This window comes from Euphorbia lathyris, chromosome 3 (assembly GCF_963576675.1).
Source record: "Euphorbia lathyris chromosome 3, ddEupLath1.1, whole genome shotgun sequence".
Classification (NCBI taxonomy): domain Eukaryota; kingdom Viridiplantae; phylum Streptophyta; class Magnoliopsida; order Malpighiales; family Euphorbiaceae; genus Euphorbia; species Euphorbia lathyris.
In genome coordinates, this window is record NC_088912.1 from 15,099,022 (window position 1) to 15,124,868 (window position 25,847).

A 25,847-nucleotide genomic window follows, 5' to 3' on the forward strand; every position below is an offset into this window, starting at 1 on the left:
ACCCGCTGAACTTTTAATGCAAACATTTTACAATGGACTAAATCCTACAACTAGGGGTTCATTAGATGCTATGTCGGGAGGGCTCTTTATGAAAAAAACATCAGCCCAAGCTAGAGAGATTTTGGAGGAAATGACAATCAACAGCAGTGTGTGGCCCGCGGAACGTGGACATATACTGGTAGCAAAACCATCATCCTCAACCACACCATCAGTTAAAGGTATAGTTGAACTTGATCCAGTCGCGATGCTACAAGCCCAATTTTCTGCTTTATCGCACAAAATTGATAAGTTTATGGCACCACGCGATACCAATGGTAATCCAATCCAAACGGATGTGGATTACGAAAACATGAGTGAGGTAGAACAGGTAAATTTTGTCGAAGGGAAAACCCAAACTAATAATCCTTATTCTAATACTTATAATTCTGGATGGAGGAATCATCCTAACTTTAACTGGAAAGATAACAATAACAATAATGCAAGTGCTAATCAAAATCGTACCACTAATTATCAAAATCAGTCAAGAGATACGATTAGCACTTTATCTTCTAAAATTGACAAGTTTATAGATGCTATCAGTGGAAAAATAAGTAATCACGACGATGGTTTTAAACGGATCGAAAATAAATTCGATCAGCTTATTAAAAACCACTCATCTAGCATCCATAATTTGGAGGTTCAAATTGGTCAACTTGCTAAATCAATTCCATCCCGAAAAGAGGGAAGTCTTCCCAGCCATATGGAAGAAAATCCGAAAGAGCATGTGAAGGCTATAACTCTTCGTTCGGGGAAAAATTATCAAGGGCCGTAAATGCCCAAAGATGCAACATTATCAGGAACTGATTTACCAAAGTCCAAAGAAGATATCTTAAACACAAATAGTTCACCATTTGACACAAGTACCAAAACTTTTGTACCCAAACCACCTTTTCCGCACAAAGTCCGAAATAAGGACTATGATAAACAACTTCTAACGTTTTTGGATAAACTTAAAAATTTGCACATCAATTTAACGTTTATGGATGCAATTACACAAATTCCTAACTATTGTAAGTTTTTAAAAGAATTAATTTCAAAGAAAATCAGTTGGGAAGGAATTTCATCCATTTCGTTAACTGAAGATTGTAGTTCAATCGTGTCAAGTAATTTGCCCACTAAACTCAAAGATCCCGGATGTTTTACTATTCCATGTAAGTTGGGAGATATTGAATTCCCAAGTTGTCTTTGTGATTTAGGAGCAAGTATAAACTTAATATCGTTGTCTATTTTTAACAAGTTAGGTTTAGAAGAAGATATCAAACGTACCAATATGGTTTTGCAATTAGCGGATCAAACCACTAAGAGACCATATGGTATAATTGAAGATGTTTTAGTCAAAGTCGATAAATTTATTTTTCCTACCGATTTTGTTATATTAGACTTTGCATATGATGTAAATTGCCCTTTAATTTTCGGTAGACCGTTTATGAACACGGGACGCGCTCTAGTAGATTTATCGGAAGGGAAGGTAGTTTTAAGGATAGGAGAAGATAAGGTCGAGTTTAATATGAACAAAGCGATGCAATACCCTATGGAGGAATTCGCTTGTATGAAACTTGATTTAGTCGAGGAATGTGTCAATGACGTTATTCAGAGTGAAGAAATAATTGAACCTATAATAGGTGAGGAATTAGAAGATAAGGACCCATAGCCTTTGATTCGAGAAGATGGACCAGTTCCGCCTTCAATTGTAACACCCCCTAAATTAGAACTTAAAGAGTTACCCAGTCATTTGAGGTACGCTTTCTTAGGAGAAGGTGATTCTCTACCTATAATTATTTCTAACAAATTAACAATTGATCAAGAAGAAAAATTGAAAGAAGTTGTTACAAATAGCTATGCAACGTCGGGACGTGTAAATCCCAGATATAATAATCGACCAACAATGCGTCGATATACTTCTGGATTTTCTAATTTTTCCCCAGCATTAGTTAACACAATACCGTGTGACATGGGGCTAGAAACTGGTGTAGCTTTTTTCATTCCAGCATCAACTAATATATCCGAAATATATTTAGTTTAAGATAACATCATACCAGCTTCTGACCTTGCAACCTCGATGCCCAAAAAATACTTCACAGGACCGAGGTCTTTAATTGTGAACAGATCATAGAGAAAAGTCTTAACATCCACGATATTCTTCTCACAAGCACTGCTAATTAATATGTCATCCACATATATAACTAGAAAAATAGAAACATCACCATTTAGACCATCTTTAATGAACAAACAATGATCATGTAAAGATCGCCTAAAGCCGAAAGCAATCAACTTACTTGAAATTTCTTTATGCCACTGCGTCCCGGGCTGTTTCAAACCGTATAACGACTTGACTAGCTGACAAACATGCCATTGAGGACATTTGGTGTAACCAGCAAGTGGTGTTAAGTAAAGATCCTCCTCCAGGAACCCGTGTAAGTATGCATTATTCACGTCGATTTGATGTATAAGCCAGCGTTTTGCTGCTGCAATGGCTAAAAACATTCGAACAGTGGCGTTTTTGGCCACCGGAACCGATCGAGCCTGAACCGATCAACCTCTCTATTAGGCATAAACTTTACTCGAAACACCCATTTAGAATCTAAACTCTTCTTGTCAGGTGGTAATTTGACAAATTTCCAAGTATTGTTATTTTCCAATGCTTCAAGTTCCATCTCCATAGCCTTGACCCATCTAGGATCTTTACTTGCTTCTGCATAATTCTTGGGCTCCTTGACAACTGAAATATTTGACACAAAATGTGAATGCTCAATGGAGAACACAGTGCTTGTGGGTAAGGAAGATATTTGTGTGCTGTCATTTTCTTGAGCAGTATAAATAAAATCCTTTAACCAATGTGGTTTAGAAACCACTCGAGTGGTCTCTCTTCTGGTTGGCGTGGGATTTGTAGTTGGTATTTGTGGTGATATAGGAGGTATTTATGGTGATATAGGAGTAATAACAATAGGCTCATTGGGAGAAGATATCTCATTTGGAGAAGAGTTTTGTATGAGTGGGTTCAAAAGTGAAGAGTTTTGTGAGTCAGACAAATTATAAATAGTATTTGTGGGACACTATTTGGGAAATTGGGAAAGATTGGAATTCATCCAACTTGTCAGATGACCCATCACTTTGTAGAAAAGGTAATACCTTATCATCAAAAAGTACATCCCTTGATACCAGCAATTTATTTGTCTTAAGATCCAAAACCTTGTATCCCTTCTTGCCAACTTCAAATCCCATAAAACAGCTGGGTCCCCCTTGCTTCAAACTTCCCTTTTTGTGGTATCACATTTGCATAAAAACACAAACACCCAAAAATATGAAACATTGTATAATCAGGTGGTTTGTTGTATAACCCTTCAAAAGGTGTTTTCCAATGTAAGACCTTTGATGGAAAAACATTGATGATAGTTGCTGCTAAAAGTACTGCTTCTCCCCAATATTTTGTTGATATCCTAGATTGAAAAAGTAGAGCACGGGCTATATTGAGAAGTTGTCGATGCTTGCGTTCAACCACTCCGTTTTGTTGTGGAGTATATGCACAAGTCGTTTGATGAATAATTCCCTTTGATTGAAAATAAGATCGACACTGGGAGTTCACAAACTCGGTGTCGTTGTCACTTCGCACTTGTTTTACTGATTGATCAAATTGTTTTTCTGCCATTGTAATGAAAACCTCAATTGTCGTACTAACTTGTGATTTGTGCTGTAAGAGTATTAACCATGTAGCCGAGTAAAATCGTCAACAATGGTTAAAAAATAACGAGCCCCTATAACAGAATTAGTAGCATAAGGTCCCCAAACATCACAATGCAACAACTGTAATTTGTGCTTAGTTGTTATTTAACTTAAGGGAAAAGCAAGTCTATGTTGCTTGGCTTTTGGACAAACCTCATAAACAACATTCTTATTTACAACTGTAATATTTGGAATATGACTCAGCACTTCATTAGAGACATGTCCTAATTTTGAGCGCCAAATATCCATACCATTATTCTCACTAAACGAAAACAAACATGAACTGTTCATATCTGTTGTAACATTTTTCAAAACTGAAGGTATAAAGGACCTATTGTTTAGCTTGTACAACCCTTCTGAAAGCCATCCCACTGCTATGACCTCATGTGTACTCTGATCCTGCAAACAACAATAGTCCGGATAGAAAATCACAACGATCTTTGACTGTCGTAACAATTGCCCTACAGACAGTAAATTATATTTGAAAGAAGGTAAATGCAGCACATCTTGCAGTTGTATTGTAGAAGATAAATCAACATCTCCTATATGTTCAACAATCTGAGTATTTCCATCTAGTATAACTACAGGCCTTTTGCATTTTACCTGTTTGTGACTTTTGAACAATGATAGATTGGAGCACATATGACTGGTAGCTCCACTATCAACTATCCAACAAGTTGAAGACTCAATAGGAGAAAAAGGGTTAGTATATACATTACCAGCAAAACCAGAGAAGCCTGCAAAAGCGAAAAAGTCATTTGAGCTTGAGTGAGTCTGTTGATTCTTGGATTTCAACATTTTGTAGACTTCTTGGATCATGTGTGTCATTGTTTTTGCATCCATAGTATCCTCTCCATTATCTTCAGGCTCACTGTCTAATGGAGCCTGCTTAGAGTCACTGCCAATTACATTATTTGCCCTAACACTGGTGCAGATTTGAGATGAGAGTGTGTATCCTTGCCTCAACCTTTCCCTTTCCGTGGATCCTTGAACCAGTTCGGATAGCCAATCAACTTGAAACACTCTATTTTTATATGACCTCCTTTGCGACAATAATTGCAATATTTGTCCTCTTTATGTTCTGATTCAACATTTTTAGACTTGTCATTATTGAACCTAGAAGCAGAATAATTTGCAATCTCAAGCGGAGGTTTATCCATGGCAAGCTCCTTCTGTTTCTCAATCTTCAATATCATGGAAAAGGCTTTGTTCACATTTGGCAAAGGCTCCATAAGCAATATCTGATTGATAACATGCTCGTATCCTTCATGTAAGCTATTGAGAAACTGCATCAACATGTCCTCATCTTGTATTTCTCGTATTTTCTTGAACGCATTACAGGTACTTTCTTTCACGGCTCCACATTGACAATCAGGTAATGATCATAACAGACATATTTCATCCCATAACTTCTTTAAGACTGTAAAATAAGCACAAATAGTTTGATTACCTTGCATCGTAGAAGTGATCTGTCGTTTGAGACGGAATAACATCGGTGAGTTGTTTTCCCCAAATCTTTGTTCAAGTTGCTTCCAAAGTGATCTTGCCGATGTAGCAAAAGTGAAAGACTCCGAGAAATCCTTATGAATAGAATTAATAATCCAAGCAGTGACTAAACAATCATTTTCTTTCCATTCATCATATGCGGTAATATTAGTTTTCGGTGGAGGAGGATCATCAGAGTGAATGAATTTAAGCTTCTTCTTAACAGTTAATGCTTTCTCCATTGCATGATTCCAGGTAAAATAATTGCAATTAGTAAGAAAAGTGCTTACTAAAATCGCACCTGGATTGTCGTTGTTGCCGCAAGAATTTCCTCGATTCATAGTGGATTGATGATCGAAATCCATAATAGGAATTTATGGACTTGAATTAAATTTTTTGGAACCTGGATTAGGAGATTCGTGTTCTTGATTGAGATCGAGATCTTGATCTGGATCTGAAATTTCACGATCTGGATCTGAAACTTCACGATCTGAATTTTGAGTCTCTGAAAAACTAGGTATTGTATCTTCAAATTGTATAAACTGATCTTCTTCTTCTACTTCATAATCAGAAATGAAGTTGGACTGAAATTCAGATTTAGATTTTTTTCCCTTTCTCTTCTTCTTCCTAATCATTCTCTGATACCATATAAACCTTCATGTATCAAGAAGAAAAGAGAAAGTATATTCTGGAAAAGTAAAGTTAAAAGTACAGCCTATATCCTTATATAAGGAAAATATAGAACATTCTAGATACAATCCAACAGTACCTATTGTTATTTAGTATTACACAAGCATTTCATGTTGCATGTGTAGTCTTCTAACAGTTATGAAAATATAATGACATATTTATAGATTTCCTTTGCAGATTGAACACTTTTCACTATCTCAATCATATCTGCCATCATAATAGTAGAATGATATAGTTTAATGCTCAAGAGGCTCTTGAATATGGTTTTATTGATAATAAAAAGTATTGTATGATATATTAGAACTGATGTTGTTTGGGAATAACAAGCCTAATGAACTTGTGTTGTTCAGTTTTGTTTTTCTAATAATTTTTTGTTCATTATTATTGTTAAATGATAAATTATTGTGTTCATATATATTTAAGTTTTGTTTGCTGTTGAAAATAAAGTAGTAAATTATTGGTTTAAAATCAGTAATTTATTAGCTTTAATTAATAATTACCATATTATTTTTTTTGGGATGATTGTCGTCCCTTATTGTAGGGACAGAGATTTGTCACCATACAAAATAGGGAGGACAGTCGTCCCTAGGAATGGGGATGAAATGTCGTTCTTATGAATAGGGATGACAGTCGTCCTTATTAGCAGGGATGAAATGTCGTCCCTAGGATCGGAGAGGATAGTCGTCCCTTAGAACGAGGACGACATATCGTCCTTAGGAATGGAGACGACAATTTGAGAGAGACCACAGTCATCCTTAAGTGCTGGGACGACAGTTGTGCCTCTAAATGGGGACGACATCACTTTTTTCGTCCCCTATAGAATTGGGTACGGAGGAAACAAAGACAAAAAACGGGGACAAAAAAATTGTCGCTGAAAGTATAGGGGACAATTTTGTATATTTTTGGGGACGATTTTTTTCGTACTTGAAAGTTGTTTTTTTTTTTTTGTAGTGAGGCTCAACTCAGCTCTACCAGGCTGCTCTCTATGCTCTCTGTTACGGAGGTGGTGGAGCTGAACCTGTTCGTGTCGTCTGTGCTGCACCTTACTACTCAGTGAGACTATTCAAACTGTAGTATAAGAATTAATTGTAACTTATCTTCATAGTCCCTTAACTTTATCATTCTTTTCTTTATGAATCCTCAATTTTAAAACGCCATCTTGCTTAATTAGAGAACATATGAGAATAACTTTTTCTTGTACAATCAACATATGCAAATCAAAATTAAACAAACAAGAAAACAAAAAGAGGAGATATGTGATCATATCAAAGTTTAAAAATTTGTTAGAAGCCTCATCGTAGAATATTGAAATCAAAAAAGAAGAGAAAGTAATAAGCTAAAAGAAAAACAAATTAGAGATACCAAAGCCTTTCTCATCAGTTGAAGAGTGAGTGGCACCATTCTCTTTCTTCTTTGCCTTGGTTTTTTAAATTTATGGAAGAGAGTGTTGATCCTTAGGTATTTCAAGCAAACTCCTTTCTCAACTAAACAATTTAGTGTTAGTTAACGTCCCTGTTAAGATTGCAACATTGATCATAAGGAATGACTGTTTGACTATTCGACATTGTGCTTAGTAAGTAGAGTCAATGAAAATAATTCTGCATAGTCCCTAATTCAAACCATGATAGAGTAACTTCAATACTTGAGGGAAGCATTGTTCAAGTGTGTAGGATTTTGATGCGAGTGAACTCTGCATATAAAAGCTAGAGAAGAACTTGTGCTTAACTGATTTAAGAGGCCGGATGTGGTGGAAATATGGACTTATCGTGTGAATTGCATTATTGTAGGCCAATGAGCATGTAATGGATGAATCTGCCTTTGGTAAGAGCTTGTCGTAAGGAGCAAGCTGGCCGCTGTAGGGATGGTGCATGAGGGACAAAGAGCAAGGAGGGCTGTTGTAATAGTGTGGTGGCACCCAGTGAGTGGTTCCACTTGTAGAAAAATTCTGATATTTTTATTGTTCCAACACATGTTATGGTATTTGTTAAATTAATTTTGGTACATTCCTACTTCTCTTTTTAATTGTGAAGGTATCGCCCTACCAAGATGGGTTTGGTAGGGCTATTTTAAGGCACTTTTGTCCTTAGCAAAGATACAATGTTCTGGATACTTTTCTATTGTGGACAACAGTTAGAATTTTAATTAAAATTTTCCTTTGGAGCTTACGAAATTAATATACATTTTTCTATTTCTTCGCACGAGAATCTGTGAACAACATGGTGCAGAATATCATACAGGAATTAAGGACTGGACCAGAATGGAAAAGATAAAATAGAGGCATATGCATATTGTTTTACGTAGTATTAGACTACTCTTGTCCATATTTAACATAATATTTTTTCTTTCTAAATCATACATTACATCAGCTATTAACTAAGTCTATGAGGGCCCGCTCTAGGGGAGGCCGCATAGGCGGTCGCCTAGGGCCTCCAAACGAAATTTGTTTCAAATTTGATAATTATTAAAATTTCTATGGTTAAAAAGTATATAGACTTAGACTTATAACAAAAAATAATGCTAGGCTGAATGGTAAAGACATAATGGAGGTGTTTGTACTGATTTTTCCTGAACATTTTTTTCATATTTGAAAACAATGTATAAACTATTATTTGTTATTGTAGTGATTTTAAAATTTTTTATTTTTTATAAACTAAAAGACGAATGCACTTACGAATTACATTTGGTGTAAAATGTTCTTTAGACTCCGATTTATTTAAAATTTTAATATTTGGCCACTAATTTATTATTTTGTCACATTTGGACCATAAACTATTCAAATTGATGAAATTCCATTTAATTTTGATGAAGTCTTGATAAAATCGTTTCCTTATGATATGTTGTGATATTTTCACATATTGATTTGACATGTCATACATTTTAAAGTTTATTTACCCAAATAATTAATGAGATTAAAACAAGAAAACAAATCTCTAAACTAAAATTTATTAAGTCTAGTTGTAAAAATATCATCATATGTCAATAATTCTATTAAGTTTCCATCCAAATTGGATGAAATTTCACCAATGGGGATAGTTCAGTGGCCAAATGATAAAATTTTGGATAGATCAAGTGCCAAATGACAAGATTTATTGGATCAACCGATGTCCAAATAGTGATTTAATTATGTAATTCATAATAAAGACGTGACTTAACCAATCTTTGATCACCAAAATAATTTTTTCTATTTTTTTCTATAAAAATTTGCGATTAGGTTCGAGTTCAGCCAGTCAAGATTAATTTTCAAAGAATTAATATTTTGTCGTTTGCTTGCTTCTCTCATGACTGGTGAGAATAAATTTGATTTTACATGTATAAAAGAAACCTCGATTTTACATATACAAAAGCAAGAAAAATAATAATTTCTTAGCTTTAGGTTATTATTATATGACTTGAATTGTAGTTAATATATTGGTTTTACTATTTAATATTTATTATTTCTTAATAGAGTTTTAATAAATTAAAAAAAGTAAAATAGCACATTATGTGAAATATATGAAGACTCAATTTTTTAATCTAAATTTTATTTTAATTTAAGAAAGTTTCAACATTCCAATTACTAAAATTTTGAATGAAGTTCAAATTCTTTTTAAAAAAAAAATCAATAAAATATTCTTTTAATAATAATTTAATAAAAAACATTAGTTTATTTTCTTAAGGGATAAAATAAAATTTAGTCCTAAGGTTTTATGGAAAGGGAAGATTTAGCCGTAATGTATTAAATGGTTCAAATTTAACCATACGTTATAAAAAATTATGAAAATGCTTCAAATCATTAATAAACTTGTTTGGAATGTCTGATATGACAGTTAAATAATAGTCAAACAAGTTTTTTTTTTTTCAAATTCTCAATAATGTAAACCTAAAATTGATATTGTTTAAAAAAATGTGAGGATTAAAGTTGAACTGTTTCATATGTTAACTAAATGTGCACTTAAAAAAAGATGTTAGGTCAAATTTCATCATTATCTCAAAACATTACAACCAAACCTAAGTGTTGATGGATGGAATATATAAAAATATTATTCCTAAATTTTAAAATATATAAGCAAAATGATTCTGTACAGAATCCCTAACAGATAAAATTTAATTACAAAAATTCCCTCCCAAATCTCATATATAAACAATATGGTTGATGAACAGAAACCCTAGCCTCCAAATCTCATATATTTGCTGCAGCTCTCTACTAACATTGTCTTCCTCTCTTTTATTCTGTGTCTCAGTCAATCACAGTGATCTTCAGTTTTATTTACATAAAAAGAATGTAAGAATTCTCTATTTGAGTCGTTGTTGTGCCTCTAATTTTCCAAGAAATGTGTGAATACTCTCTCTCATTACTTGTATATATGTTCATTTGATTGGATTGAAAACTGTGTCTATTTTGTTTGTTTTTCTAATCTACTAAAGCTCCTAATTTTAATATATATGTATGGTTTTCCAATTTGAACTTTGAACTGCACCATTAAGTTTATACATGTAATGCTTGTGGAATTTGTTGTTTTCCCTTATGAAGCTTCCATAATTTTGTGGCTAATCAGTCGCAATGTTGTAGACGGATTAGAGAGAGACTGAGAGAGATGCAAGGATAAATTGAGTTCTTTCTTTTTATATGAACACTAATGGACAAATCTGAATAGATCTATCTTGGGATGTTTAAGAAATCAAATGAAACTTGAACATAACTAGAATGGCATTGAAAAATCCAAATCCATCTAGAACATAATTTTAACTTAGTTAATTTTGTATAGGAAAAATGACACTAAAGGGACATGAAGAAAATCTATGCCAAGATATGAGTGCTTTAACACTCGGAAATAGGAGGAATGAAAAATTAAATTTTAGCATTGATTGCAGAATGTCGCCCGCGAAAACCATCTGTTCTCACAACAAGATGATAAGAGGCAGCAAGTAAGTGAGGTTTTGAATTAATAATTTCTTGTTTATGTTAACATGTCCCTATTATATATAAATTTGCATTATTTAAAAAGTTATATGTTTCTAAACGGGTTGTTTTATTGATTGATTCATTGTGTTATTAAGTTGTATCATCAAATGCCTTTGTCAAGTGTTATTTATTTTCAAAAGTTCATCTATGGTGTATGCTAAAGCTGTGGTCCTTGTTTCATATTGATATTTAGGTTTGCTGATATTTTTTGTGTTGCTTAAACTGTTTAAATTTGACGAAACTGATTATATACAACATGCTTCCCTTTGTTAAGATTAGTTCAATTAGTTTTGATCTTATCCTTTTTAGTGGATTATGGTTGTTAAACTTGTCATCAGCCAACTTAATTTCTTATGTTCATCTTTAATTCAATACTACTCATTCATGCTATCTCAACTTGAGATTTATTGTATTTGGGCCAATTCCTCAAAATTTGTGAACTTGAGGCCTAAACTATACGATTAAGTAATAGTTATATTTTAATTGGGTGATGACAGTGTTTAAATTGGGTTACTTCTTATTTTTGCTGCTAGAAATCGTTTGTTAGATGTGATAGTGATATTTTAATTATTTGATAATTGGGTTATCTTCTTTTGCTGTTAGACATGGTTGGCTTCCGCTTATCTTCTTTTATTTGCTTGTCATTTCATTTATGACTGACTTGACTGCATTTGGTTTTGGTTTGACATCATTCATTTCTTTCCTTCTAGTCAACATGAAATAGCAGATCACTGGGAGATAAAGTTTCTTTTAATTAAAGGTAACTCTTTCAAGGATGGACCTTGTGCTGTCTTTTGAAGCTAACATACCCTCTGCACTATTCTTAACAACTCAAACATGGAGCATTAGTCATGGTAAAATTGAAAAAGTAATTTTCTAATCTATTTTTTTCAGTTCTATTATCATCATTTTTTTTTGGTAGAGTTTATTGGAGTTGTGTAAGAAATAATTACAAGAGCGAAAGTATGTTGTGGAGAATATATACTTAGTATATATAATTGGTGTTTCAAATTCTATTTTGTTTAGTAAATTCAAAAAACTCGTATTTGGCATGATTTTTTTTATAATATTTGTTTGCAGTATTATAAGAAAGTAGGGGAGGAAATGTTGAAGATGAAGCAAATAATATTTTGCTCAAATGCAGAAGAGGATGTTGAAGAAGACGAGGGTATATTATATAGTGCAAATAGGACAAAGCAACCGAAGCTGCAGACGATGCATTAGAATATGGAACTGGTAAAAGGAAGAGAGGTCTGAGTTAAGGGTATGCAGGGTTTGGCCTATTAGAACTAGTTCATTTTCAGTCTTAGAACTAGTTCATTTTGAATCTTGGTAATGGTAGTTGCTGCTGCTAATGAATTTTTGTGCAACTGATGGAAGTGGTTCAAATTCTCTGAAACTCTGCTACTGATGTACCAAGTTAAATACGAGATAAGAAAAAATTGGAGTATTTCACCACATCTTTTAGTACTCATACCAAATCAGAAGAAAAAAAATACATAATTTAGCACTGACTGCAGAAAGTTCTTGGCGAAAACCATCCCTTATGGGTGATGGTTGTTAGATGACAATGAAAAACTGATGAAATTGTTGTCCTATGAATTAATTAGTGGAGGAAACAGTTAAAAACAGGGAAGAGATAAGTGCAAGAAAGTTGGGGCAAATGTGACAACAATAATTGAGGAGGATGAAGAAATGACATTGTACAAAGGAAGTTCAAGCATATCATGCCTCTCACCAAGGAAGTTCCCTGCATGTTTCCTACTTTTCTGTTTGCACATGTCATTGAGGCAGTTTGGATATTCAATTCTATTGAGCCTACACTCTTTTTGGTTGGCAATGAAAGACATATCGGCTAACTCATTGCGGGTCCTTCATCTCCACATCCTTTATTTCAAGTATTAAAGTATGCAAGACATATGAGCCAACTCATTACCTGATGATGAATTGAATTCACACATTTATTCAGACTTAGTTTAAGTGACAAGAGAAATTAGAGTCGGAAGAGAAACAAGTGGTTGAATTCATTCTTTGTATATATTGCCAGAAGCAATTAGAGTCGGAAGAGAAGCAAGTTCATTTCATTTTTTTTTGCCATATTTACTATGAAGGAATTAGTGAGTAAATATGAATTATTTTCCACTACTTGGAGTGCCAATGAATGGGTTTGTTCTTTCTACAATTCTCTTTGGTTATGTTTTTGTCTTTAATTTATGGTTTCAATTGATGCTTTTGAGAAGTTGACTCAGAATTTGAGTTGTTTTCAAGTATGATTGATTTATAAAGTTTCTTATAAATTTACAATCATTATGGATGTTATTATTTTATCAGTACTTAAGCAATGGAGAGCCATAGTCTATGTGCATGAGTAATTCTCGGTCTAGTTCTTTAAGATTTTATTCATTTCCCAATTCCAGAATAATGAATGGGACCTGAGATGGAAAATAATCTAGTTTCATTTTTACTTCTCTTTTTTCTGATATGATCTCTATGTCATTATGAAATCGTTCTTTTCATGTATTACGGTGTGAAAGGCATATTGACCAACTCATTTTATGATGATGGATTTTACACATTCATTGGCCTTCTAGTTCCCGATGAGTATGCATCCTATCCCCATCTTATGTACAAAGAAGATTCTGATGGTACTGTACATGCTAAAGAATTTGATTTTCCATTCATGTCTTTTGATGGTCATGGAAAGGTGATTCTTGTCAGCATTTCTAACTCTTGTGATGGATTAATGTGCTGAGCTATCTCTAGAGAGTAGAAGATACTTATATGGAATCCATGTCTCCCAACTGAGTATAAGATAATACAATCCCAATTGATTTTAGATGCTTATAATGTTTCAATTTGTTATGACCCTACCTCTGATGATTACAAGATTCTAAATGTCTCTCCCAAATGCTCCATTCATGAAGTTTATGTTTTAGTTAAAATATTTTCATTCAAAAGCAACTCATGCAAAATCAACATAATAACTAAACCCAAATCAATAGCTACTTTTAGTTCAAAGTTTCTTTATGCTTAGAATGGTATCCATTGGGTTTCAGAAGTGTGTTACTCAGAAGAAGCAACAGAAGAAGATGAAGATGGATATCAAGGATGTTTAATATATTTTGATTTGACAGAAGAAAATTTGAATTATAGGAATCTGAAGTCCCTTTCAAGGATCCAGTGGTCTTGAATGACTGTCATGTGCCTTTCTATGCATTGGCTACGTGTCTTGTTTTTCTGTTGGTGACCTCGGTCTCCAGTGGCTGCATCCTAGAAATCCAGGGTTTTGATAGGAAGTTATAGCTTGTCAAATTCATCTACTTGCCACTTCAGCCCATTCTTTCTTATTTTCAAGGAATAAGACTTTAAATATGAGCCATTGGTTTGGTCTGGTGCCTCTTGGTTAGTGTCTGACATCCTATATCATCGAATTGTGTATGCAGATTTAAATATTATAGAAATTATTTGAATATATTTTCTAAATTTGTCTTAAATATAGTGTATATTTAAGTAATATGAAATTATTTTCTTTTCTCTTTGAGCCATGGGAAATGGAAATTTAAATGGAAACAATATCACGATATATAATTTCTAAAAAAATATAGCTAGAAATCGAAAATGGAATCAGAAAAAAAAAGTGGAAGAACCCAAAAATGATGAAAAATTTCTTTGCAACATAGAATCTATGAGGCAATTGCTCGAGATCAAGTCATAAAAATGAAATAAAAGATTCTAACAATCTATGGGATAATTTTACCCTCTATAGAATTTACAACATATAATTAATACATTAATGTTAGCTTACAATGGTTGTTCTTGAGTAGGTGTTCACTGGAGTTGTATTGTTACTGTTATTATCATGGCTTTCCATACATTCGCAGAATAATTCTCATTTTCTTCTTGCTCTCATCGTTACCCACCCCATGGACTCTCATATAATTCTCTCAATTCCAGATACCGAATCTAACTCTTCCACCATATCTGACCCTCCTTTTCAACACATTGTAACCCGAGTTGCAATCGCACTCTCCCTTTGCCCCATCTGATCATTCCTTTAATATTTTGTTTATTTTTCTAATTGCATTGTAACTTCAGTTTTATGACCGTTAATTTGTTGAGATTGCAGAGCATGGAGATAACTTTGCTTCTTTTTCGCCATTAGGTTTTAGAAGTAGAAATCAAATGAACAAACTCATAAGCTCTGATAGCATCTTATATAATAGAGAAACAGAAAAATGAAGAAATCCAGAATTTTTTCTTATCGAAAACAATTACATATACATGTATTTATAGTACTGATATAACTAAAATTACTCAAAAGCCCTTAAACTTATTATAATATCTAACATCCTCTTCATGCAAAATCAAGTCATAAAGGAACAAGCTCATTTGGACCAAAAATACAAGATAGAAAATGCTTACAATCTGCAAATACCCTTACATAGTCACTCATTATTCTATGAAAAAGTTTGAACTATCAATTTGAGTTTGGTAACGTTATAACAAAGAAGAAGAAACTTGAACTTCCTTGGTGAGAGGCATGATAAAGGTACCCCCAAATCTGATGTGTTGTTGTCACACTTAATCCAAACTTTCTTGCTTTTAGTCACATTTATGAATATTCCACTACCTTGCATCTTCAAGCAGGAGGCAATGGCTCTTCTTGCACTATAAATCTGACAACTGAATATTCCGCCTACACATGACTTGAAGCTTGGACAAGAACATGACTTGGAATCCAAAAGGATAGCAAAAACCACCTGAGTGCTCCAACAACGGGATAAAGAAGTTGAACTTAAGTCAGGAGGTACAAGCAAGGTTCAGTGGTCTTCAATCGGAAAATAAACACATTTCCTTACTTGGAAAGTGGATAGAGAAATTCTATTTGGAGTTTCCTTCAAAGCAAAAACAATTGAAAGTAGCTCTAAAAGAAATTGATGGAATGCTTAATTTGAAAAGAGAATAACTTGACTCAGTGCAAAAAGAGCATGAAGAGTTCAATAAGGTGCTTGCTATGAAAAAAATGCAATTGGGTACAATTGAGAAGTCATAAAATGGAAGAATTAGAGGTCGTCCAAAGAAAGATGCTGCCTTGACTACTCCTGGTGCCATGACTGCTCCAGCTGCCGGTGCTCCTCTGGCTGTTCCTGCAAAGAGACGTCGCCAAAAGTTGTTGGCATTGGTCAACCAAAAATCCATTAATTTCAACTCATGTTCCTTTCACGTTCAATTCTAAAATCATTTACTTGTAAGTATCTCTATGGCTTTTAACCATGTTGATGCCGATATTATCACATTTACTATCCATTAATTTCAACTTATGTTCCATTAATTAATAAGAAAAGACATTTGAATGATACCAAAAAAGAGAAATTTAAATATTAGTATGCTTCAAAACTCATAGGTCCTAAAAGGTATTGAAAATTAAAAGGTATTTAAAAAGCACTCTCTTTTATACTATTAGGTCCATTTAACATACCTTCATATCATCTTCTTCTTTCCTCTTCTCATATTCCCTGAAAAATTGTAAATGGAAGCCTTTTTGAGATTTCGGGTTGTTGAACTTGAATACAAAAAAACATGAAACTTAGTGTTGTTGAGAAGAAATTATATGGGTTTATTTTTACGAGTTCAAGTCTCTTAAATCTGAAAATTGCATAAGAAAATCCACCTCCTTGGAAGAGGTTTTATTTTTATGAATTTTTTTTATAAATATGTCAGCCAACAAAAGATGTTCGAGACATTATAACAAGCTAGAGCTGAGAGTGAGGAACTATCGTATTCTAAACTCAACTCAATAGCATTGTACAACAAAGGAATTTGATCATACAACTTACAATATAATAAACCAATCAATAAACAAATGTTCTTAATTTTTTTTTTTTTTTTATCATTTGTCATTTAAATAATGCAAATTTCAGGAGTAAGAGACATGTTAAGATAAACAAGAAAATAGTAACTCTAAAACTCAACTTACTTGCAACCCATCAATAGTTTTCGCCGGCGACCTTCTGCAATCAATGTTAGAATATCCTTTTTTTTTTCTCCTACTGGTTTGGTATAAGTGCCTACAAGACCTATTGAAACACTCACATCTTGACATGGATTATCCTTTTCTTCAGCATCCATTTCCCTGCACAACAATAATCAGTTCCAATTTCTTTTGATTTCTTAAACATTCCATGATGGATCTGTTCAAATTTGTCAGTGAGTTTTGATTTTTTTTTTTTAAAGAAGTCCTTCCATGCCTCAATAGCCATTTCCTTACATAAGTCTTTCTCTGTTTGTAAGTTAAAAATCTAGTTTACAACGTAAATAATCTATTGAGAAATTTGGAAACTTCAGAAGGGAAAAAAAATCCAAAACCAAAATAATTTGGATTGAGAAACGTTATATTTTAAACTCAATGATGCAGCTCAAAGTTCAAATTGGAAAGCCATATATGAAAATGAGGAGATTTGGGTAGATTAGAAAAACAAACTAAAAATCAGTGAAGGAATTTGTAGAAACAGTTTCGTATTTCATCAAATTCACATATATACAAGTACAGAGAGTGCGTACGTACATTTCCTTGAAAATCACAGGCAGTGCAACCAACAAGACTTTCTTACCTATGTTGATGATCCAGAGAAGTCCTAACAAATTCGAACTAGATATGATAAAAGAAGACAATATGTTTTTTGTGGCTAGGGTTTCTCTAAAAGTAATCAGTTTGTTTATATATGAGATTTGGGAGGGTTAGACATTGTCTAAGGTTAGATTTGTAATTAACTTTTATCTCGTAGGGTTTCTTTATATGAATCATTTTATTTAAGATTAAACATTTATTTGGTCCATGTAGTATCCAATATTTTGTCATTTGCTCCCTTTGTTTGATAACATTTCACCTCTAGAATATTCTCATAGATGAAATATTACTCCCTTCATCACCCATTAGCTTTAAAATTAATTTTTCAATACGGCTATAAAACATATATATACTCTTTTTATCTATTTTTTTATAATAGAGATAGCATTTTATCAGTAATAAATCACAAACATATGTTGGGATGTGAAAAAAATAATAAAAAAAATATATTGTTTTTTTGTATGAATTGAACAAAAAAATCAAAAAATTCACCGAATTTATAAATATTAATCTCAAATTCTATTATTAAATTATAAAAAACATGAAATCTTTTTTTAGAACGAACTGATATGCAATTGGTGCAGAATATGAAACAAAAATATATTTGTTTTATAATAGTGTCTGAAATTAATCCAAATTATGAACGTTAGGAGTAAAATTGCTTTTGGCTAGGGTCAAATGGCACCATTTTAGACTTTAGTGGTAAAATTACTCTTGACCCAAAATGTTAGGGATATTTTTACACCTTAACCCTAATTAAAATAAGAGCAAAAAGTTATAAGTACAAAAATATGAAATAAGGAGCAAAAATAACAAGGACACAATGTGAGAGATTAAAGACATGTTCATGGTCAGAAATCACAAACGTGGGGGAGTGCAATTTGAGTCCATATACATTTTAGGAATCAATGCTTAATTAATTAGCTGATACAACAAACTAAGATAAACTCTAACACATTAAAGTTATATTAAAATTGCTTTTGAGGATAATTTCGTTAGTTTAGTTTTCATAATTGTACTATCAAACAATGTAGCCCACAACAATTTAACCCTAACATTTTCAAGTAAGATAAATTTTAGCCATACGTTATAAAAAATTATAACAATGCTTCAATTCATTAATAAACTTGTTTGGAATGTCTGATATGACAATTAAATAATAGTCGAACAAGTTTTTAAAAATTCTCAATAACGTAAGCCTAAAATTGATATTTTTGAAAGGATTAAAAGGTGAACTATTTCATACCTTAAGACTAAATCTGCACTTTAAAAAAATGTTAGACCAAATTTCATTATTATCTCAAAAAATTGCAACCAAACCTAAGTGTTAATGGACGGAATATATAAAAATCTTATTCCTAAATTTTAAAATATATAAGCAAAATGATTTTGTACAGAAACCCTAACAAATAAAATTTTATTACAAAAATACCCTCCCAAATCTCATATATAAGCAACATATTTGATGAACAGAAACCCTAGTCTCGGAATCTCATATATCTACGGCAGCTCTCCACTAACATTGTCTTCCTCTCTTTTATTTTGTGTCTCAGTCAATCACAACGATCTTCAGTTTTATTTACATAAAAAGAATGAAAGAATTCTCTATTTGAGTCGTTGTTGTGCCTCTAATTTTCCAGGAAATGTATGAATACTCTTTCTCATTACATGTATATATGTTCATTTGATTGGATGCAAAACTGTGTCTATTTTGTTTGTTTTTCTAATAATCTACTCAAAGCTCCTAATTTTAATATATATGTATGGTTTTCCAATTTGAACTTTGAGCTGCACGATTAAGTTTATACATATAATGTTGTAGAATGAGTGTCTAAGTAGATCATTTAGGTTGTAAACAAGATTGTTTAAATTTCTGTCATTGCTTAGAGAGAGACTGAGAGAGATGCAAGGATATATTGAGTTCTTTCTTTTTATATCAAAACCAATGGACAAATCTGAATAGATCTACATTGGGATCTTTAAGAAATCAAATGAAACTTGAACATATCTAGAATGACAGTGAAAAATCGAAATCAATCTAGAAAACACATAATTTTAACTTAGTTAATTTTGTGTAGGAAAAATGACACTAAAGGGACATCAAGAAAATCCATGAGTGCTTCAACAATCAGAAACAGGAGGAATGAAAAAAGAAATTTTAGCACTGATTGCAGAATGTCGCCGGCGAAAACCATCTCTTCTCACAACAAGATGATAAGAGACTGCAAGTAAGTTGAGGTTTTGAATTCATAATTTCTTGTTTATGTTAACATGTCTCTCTTATATATAAATGCGCATTATTTAAAAAGTTATAAGCTTCGAAACAGTTTGTTTTGTTGATTGATTCATTGTATTATTAAGTTGTATCATCAAATGCCTTTGTCAAGTGTTATTTCTTTTCAAAAGTTCATCTATGGTGTGTGATAAAGTTGCGGTCCTTGTTTGATATTGATATTTATGTTTGCTGATTTTTTTTTGTGTTGCTTAAACTGTTTAAATTTGAATAAACTGATTATATACAACATGCTTGAGTTTGTTATGATTAGTTCAATTAGTTTTGGCTTTATCCTTTTTACTAGATTATGGTTGTTATCCTTTTTAGTAGATTATGGCTTTATCCTTAATTTCGCATGTTTATCTTTAATTCAATACTACTCATTCATGCTATCTCAACTTGAGATTTGTTGTATTTGGGCCAATTCCTCAAAATTTGTTAACTTGAGGCCTGAACTATACAATTAACTAATAATTATGTTTTAACTGGGTGATGACTGTGTTTAAATTGGGTTACCCCTTATTTTTGTTGTTAGAAATCCTTTGTTAGATGTGATAGTGATGTTTTAATTATTTGATAATTGGGTTATCTTCTTTTGCTGTTAGACATGGTTGGCTTCATGTTATTTTCTTTTATTTGCTTGTCATTTCATTTATCACTGACATGGTTGACATCATTTATTTCTTTCCTTCTAGTGCACACGAAATAGCAGATTACTCGTAGACAAAGTTTCTTTTAATTAAAGTAACTCTTTCAAGGAAATTACAACAATTTTGTATTGTGGTATCTCAACTGCTAAGTTGAACCTAAAGGAAAGGAATTCTGAAATAGATATTTATGGACCTTGTTCTGTCTTTTTCATACCCTCTGCACTATTCTTAACAACTCAAACATGAAAAAGCCTTATGAGTATTTAAGACTTACCAGCTTGGGCTTTATGGAGCATTAGTCAAGGTAAACATAAACTTTAATTGGAATAAAACAATGTGCGACCCTCCTCACTTTTTAATTTAAATAGTTGAGCTGTTGAATTAATTTTAATGACTTTGGAATAAGAAGTTGCTAATTGCTTATGGTAAAATTGAAAAAGTAATTTTCTGATCTATTTTTTTTTCAGTTCTATTATCATCAAATTTTTTTTTTTTGGTAGAGCTTAAGAGTTGTGTAAGAAATAATTACAAGAGCGAAAGTATGTTGTGGAGAACATATACTTAATATATATAATTGGTGTTTCAAATTCTATTTTGTTTAGTAAATTCAAATAACTCATATTTGGCATGATTTTTTTTATAATGTTTGTTTGCAGTATTATAAGAGAGTAGGGGAGGAAATGTTGAAGATGGAGCAAATAATATTTTGCATTGCAGAAGAGGATGCTGGATATAGTGCAAATAGGACAAAGCAACCGAGGCTGCAGACGATGCACTAGAATGTGGAACTAGTAAAAGGAAGAGAGGTCTGAATTAAGGGTATGCAGGTTTTGGCTTATTAGAACTAGTTCATTTTGAGTCTTAGAACTAGTTCATTTTGAATCTTGGTAATGGTAGTTGCTGCTGCTAATAAATTTTTGTGCAACTGATGGAAGTGGTTCAAATTCTCTTAAACTCTGCTATTGACGTACCAAGTTAAATACGAGATAAGAAAAAATTGGAGTAATTCACCACATCTTCTAGTACTCATACCAAATCAGAAGAAAAAAATACATAATTTAGCACTGACTGCATAAAGTTTTTGGCGAAAACCATCCCTTATGGGTGATGGTTGTTAGACGACAGTGAAAAACTGATGAAATTGTTGTCCTATGAATTAATTAGTGGAGGAAACAGTAAAAAACAGGGAAGAGACAATTGCAAGAAAGTTGGAGCAACTGTGACAACAATAATTGAGGAGGATGAAGAAATGGCATTGTACAAAGGAAGTTCAAGTATATCATGCCTCTCACCAAGGAAGTTCCCTGCATGTTTCCTACTTTTCCATTGAGCCTACACTCTTTTTGGTTGGCAATGAAAGGCATATCTGCGAACTCATTGCCGGTCCTGCATCTCCACATCCTTTATTTCAAGTATTAAAGTAGGCAAGACATATCACTAACTCATTATCTGATGATAAATTGAATTTACACATTCATTCAGATTTAGTTTAAGTGACAAGGGAAATTAAAGTTGGAAGAGAAACAAGAAGTTGAAATCATTCTTTGTATATATTACCAACAACTATTAGAGTTGGGAGAGAAACAAGTTCATTTCATTCTTTGGAGATTTGTAATCTTTTTTAGCATTTTTACTGTAAAGGAATTAGTGAGTAAATATGAATTATTTTCCACTACTTGCAGTGCCAATGAATGGGTTTGTTCTTTCTATAATTCTAGTTCGTTATGTTTTTGTCTTTAATTTATGGTTTCAATTGATGCTTTTGGGAAGTTGACCCAGAATTTGAGTTGGTTTCAAGTATGATTGATTTATAAGGTTTTTTTATACATTTACAATCATGGCTTTTCCTGTTTCATTGAAATTATCAGTACTTAAGCAATGGATAGCCATAGTCTACCTGAATGAGTAATTCTCAGTCTACTTCTTTGCGATTTTATTCATTTCCCAATTCCTCAATAATGAATCTGACCGAAGATGGAAAATAATCTAGTTTCATTTTTACTTCTCTTTTTTCTGATTGTATTTACCAGTTCATTCATTCGACAGATAATTCAGAAACAAATATAGTATATGATCTCTATGTCATTATTGAAATCGTTCTTTTCAAGTATTAAGGTATGAAAGGCATATTGGCAAACTCATTTTATGATGATAGATTTTACACATTCATTCAAATTTAGATAAAAGTGACAAGACCAATTAAAGTTGGAAGAGAAACAAGAAATTCAATTCATTCTTGAGTAAATTACATCAATGGTACATGAAATATACCCTAGCTAACACTTTGATACATAGATTACATTTTACCCCAAAAATATACATGAACTAATGATGATCCGACAATTTAGTATATTTTACTCGTCAATGGTATCTCAATGCGATTTTGATGAGTACTGATGGTACTTGAACTTTACCTTAATTCGCACTTTGGTACCTAAATTTTATTTCATTCTTTGACGTCATGAGCTTTTTGAATACCTATAAGACATCACCCCTGGAATAGAACAACTATGAACAGATTCAGGAGCTTGTAACCACTGGCCACCGCAGAAAAAACTTTTCCCACATTTGGCCCAAACAAAATCTCCCAAAGCAAAGTCGTTTGGCTTGTACACATCCATCTGGTCTTTTTTCCTTTTATTGTTTAGATGCATTACAACTTTATTGTTAATTTTTGTTCTTTTATGGTCATCTTCAATCTCAAGCGACTCTATTCCCATGATCATATTCAAAGAATATCCATCTTTTATCGGATTTTCAACTCTAATTATACCTTGGATCTTCTGAGTAACCTGAACCAAAACCTCAAGTTTAGTTCATCATACTGATGACAGAAATTATAAAGTTTTCAACATCAAGCAGGCATATATAGTTAATACTTATATATACCTCTTTGCAGATAAAGAGAATTAAAAACGAGAGAAATACATTTAGCAATGCAGGGATCAGAAAGCATGACAACATAAGCAGTCAATGAAGGTCCATTGCAAAAGGACGCAAATGAGAGAGTGAATGGCATACATTCTATAGTTTTGTTGTAATTACCAATTTCTGAATTCAAATTAAATATATTTTTCTGGTCACAACTCATATACATAATATAATCAAAATCACATGAATAGAGGTAAGAATTGGACTCACCATTTCTTTTTTATTTATGGAATGCAGTGAAGGAGGTTCTTTCTGAGCCCATTATTCCACATTTTTCCATTGTCTGCGTTGGCAAAGAATTCAGCTTGGCAGCTACTCACCAACTGGTAATCCTTGTCCCTGAAATATATGAACAGACACATTACTTTCACTTCTCAGAAATATCTTTGAATTTGGTTTGCCCAGTTAATTTTTTCTCATTTGATATTATGTAGCTTACAGAAAAATTATACTCAAGAGTGTCACTCGTTACTAGCACAGCCAATGAGATCATTGTTGCTGATGTCACTAATAAACTCGAGGAGGGTAGTATTTTCAATACATATTTTATTATGATAGATTGATGAAAATTAAACTAACTTACATATATCACCAAGAGATATCATTTCATTTCTTTCTTCTAAAATAACACAGGTTAGTGGGAATCAAGTGATGATGATGAGTACAATGATGATTCTGATTCCGATAGAGACCATAATTATTTTGGTGTTCCATAAGGAAATTTATGTGTCTTAGGCATGTTCTAAATGAGAAATTTCATGGTTAATAATCATATGCAATGCTATGCTATAGGATTACAAAAATGATTTTCAAGTACTAAGAGCAACTCTTTCTACTATCAGGTACCTCAAATCTGAACAAAGCATTTCCAGAATTCATTTACGGTCCATCAAATGGTTTAATAAATAAGCATTAAATAGTACTCTTTATCAAAATTTTGGCAATCAAATCTACGATGTTCTCTTCCTCTTCGCGAGCAGCTTCCATTGAGCTTTAACTCTAACAAATGCATTTCCATTTCATTGCTTTCTTATGACAACAATTGAACTCCTTCTATGCTGAATTTAAACTATCTCATCCAACATATGGAGTTAATATCCATGGAAGCAGAGGCAAACACGATTCGCACATTATGTATTGGGGAATTGAATTTCCATCATTAAGATTATAGAATTTGCCATTTAATAATTCCTTTAATTTTTCAATAAGACTACATTTTGGTGAAAATTTGTCCAAATTAAAGTAACAATTTAATGAAATTATTAATTTAAAACTCCACTTACTTGCCGTTAGCTTCTTCAGAATCACAAGGGATCGTTTTCGCCGGCAACATTCTGCGATCCATGTTAGAACTTCCTTTTTTGTTGTTTTGAGTGTCTGGAAGATCCATTGATGCACTTGATAGAAGACAATACAACATATTTTGTTCCATCGGGAATTCTCCATAGCTTCTCTTCTTCATGTATGCCCTGTAAAATAAATAAATAAAGATAAACTTAATGAATTTCATATTCTGCAAATACAACCAACATAATGAAGTCTGAGCAAAGTCATGTTATAAGTAACAACACAAGAGTTAGTAAAAGGTCCATTAACAAAACCAAAATTGCTTCATTTCTCCTCAAAAGGGAGCTCCAATAAGTTCAATCCAAGTCAAGAACAATACCAAAGATTTCATTTCTTGAGTGAGACTGTCCAACTCGTTCACATCAACATCACCAATAACCTCTTCATTAGGAAAAACATAGTGATTCAACCTCTAAATCCTAATCACCACGAGTGGAAATCTCCTGTAGTAGGAGTCAATTCAGGAGAAGCTTTCTTCACTTGACTCTTATGCAAGGAACTGCAACAGCATAAAACCTCAAAATTACGTCAAGATGAAATATCCAAAACCTAACCAGAAAAAAAAAATTCAAATTCAAGAAGAGTTACCAAATTCTATTGCCGCGTTTTGCAATAAACACAAGGAATAGATGTGTATATCTATTCAGATTTTTCCCTATTTCTTCTCGTCCGCCTTATTCCCAATCTGATAGCTAGACAAGGTTACAGAATTTTAGGTATTGGTAGATGTTGGCTGCTATGAGAATAAGAATGATTTAGGGTTTGAGAGTGTAAATTTAGCCCAGACATAGGAGCTTTGAGAAGACAAAAGCAGACACAAATGAGTGGAAGATATTTGACGAGAATTGGCTTCATTTATACAAAGTTCTGAAAAGTGGTTTTATATAAAGAGGGCACACAGTTCTTCTACAGTGGATACTGAGTACACAACAAATATTGTAAGCAAATGACAAATTACAATTATGTCAAGTAATAATTTGAATTATCAAACTAAGTAAATCGTTAGTTTTAATATATTCTAAATCTTAATAAACACCACGCATACAGCTAGCAAATTATAAACTTTAGACCAATAGTTTCAAGTTTCATCATATGAGGTTGCTTTCTCAAATTCCATATTCTTGTCCAATTGTATTTAAA

The 25,847-nt window shown here is 32.6% G+C and overlaps 1 long non-coding RNA gene across 1 annotated transcript; it reads right to left on the reverse strand.

Moving 5' to 3' along the window:
* Positions 1-22,707: 22,707 nt before the first annotated feature.
* LOC136221603 (uncharacterized) lies at positions 22,708-25,469 on the reverse strand. The gene is made up of 5 exons (XR_010685212.1): positions 25,296-25,469; positions 25,027-25,206; positions 24,644-24,829; positions 23,571-23,699; positions 22,708-23,221 (listed from the first exon to the last, which is right to left on the reverse strand). It is a non-coding gene; the product is annotated as an uncharacterized lncRNA (long non-coding RNA).
* Positions 25,470-25,847: the final 378 nt, after the last annotated feature.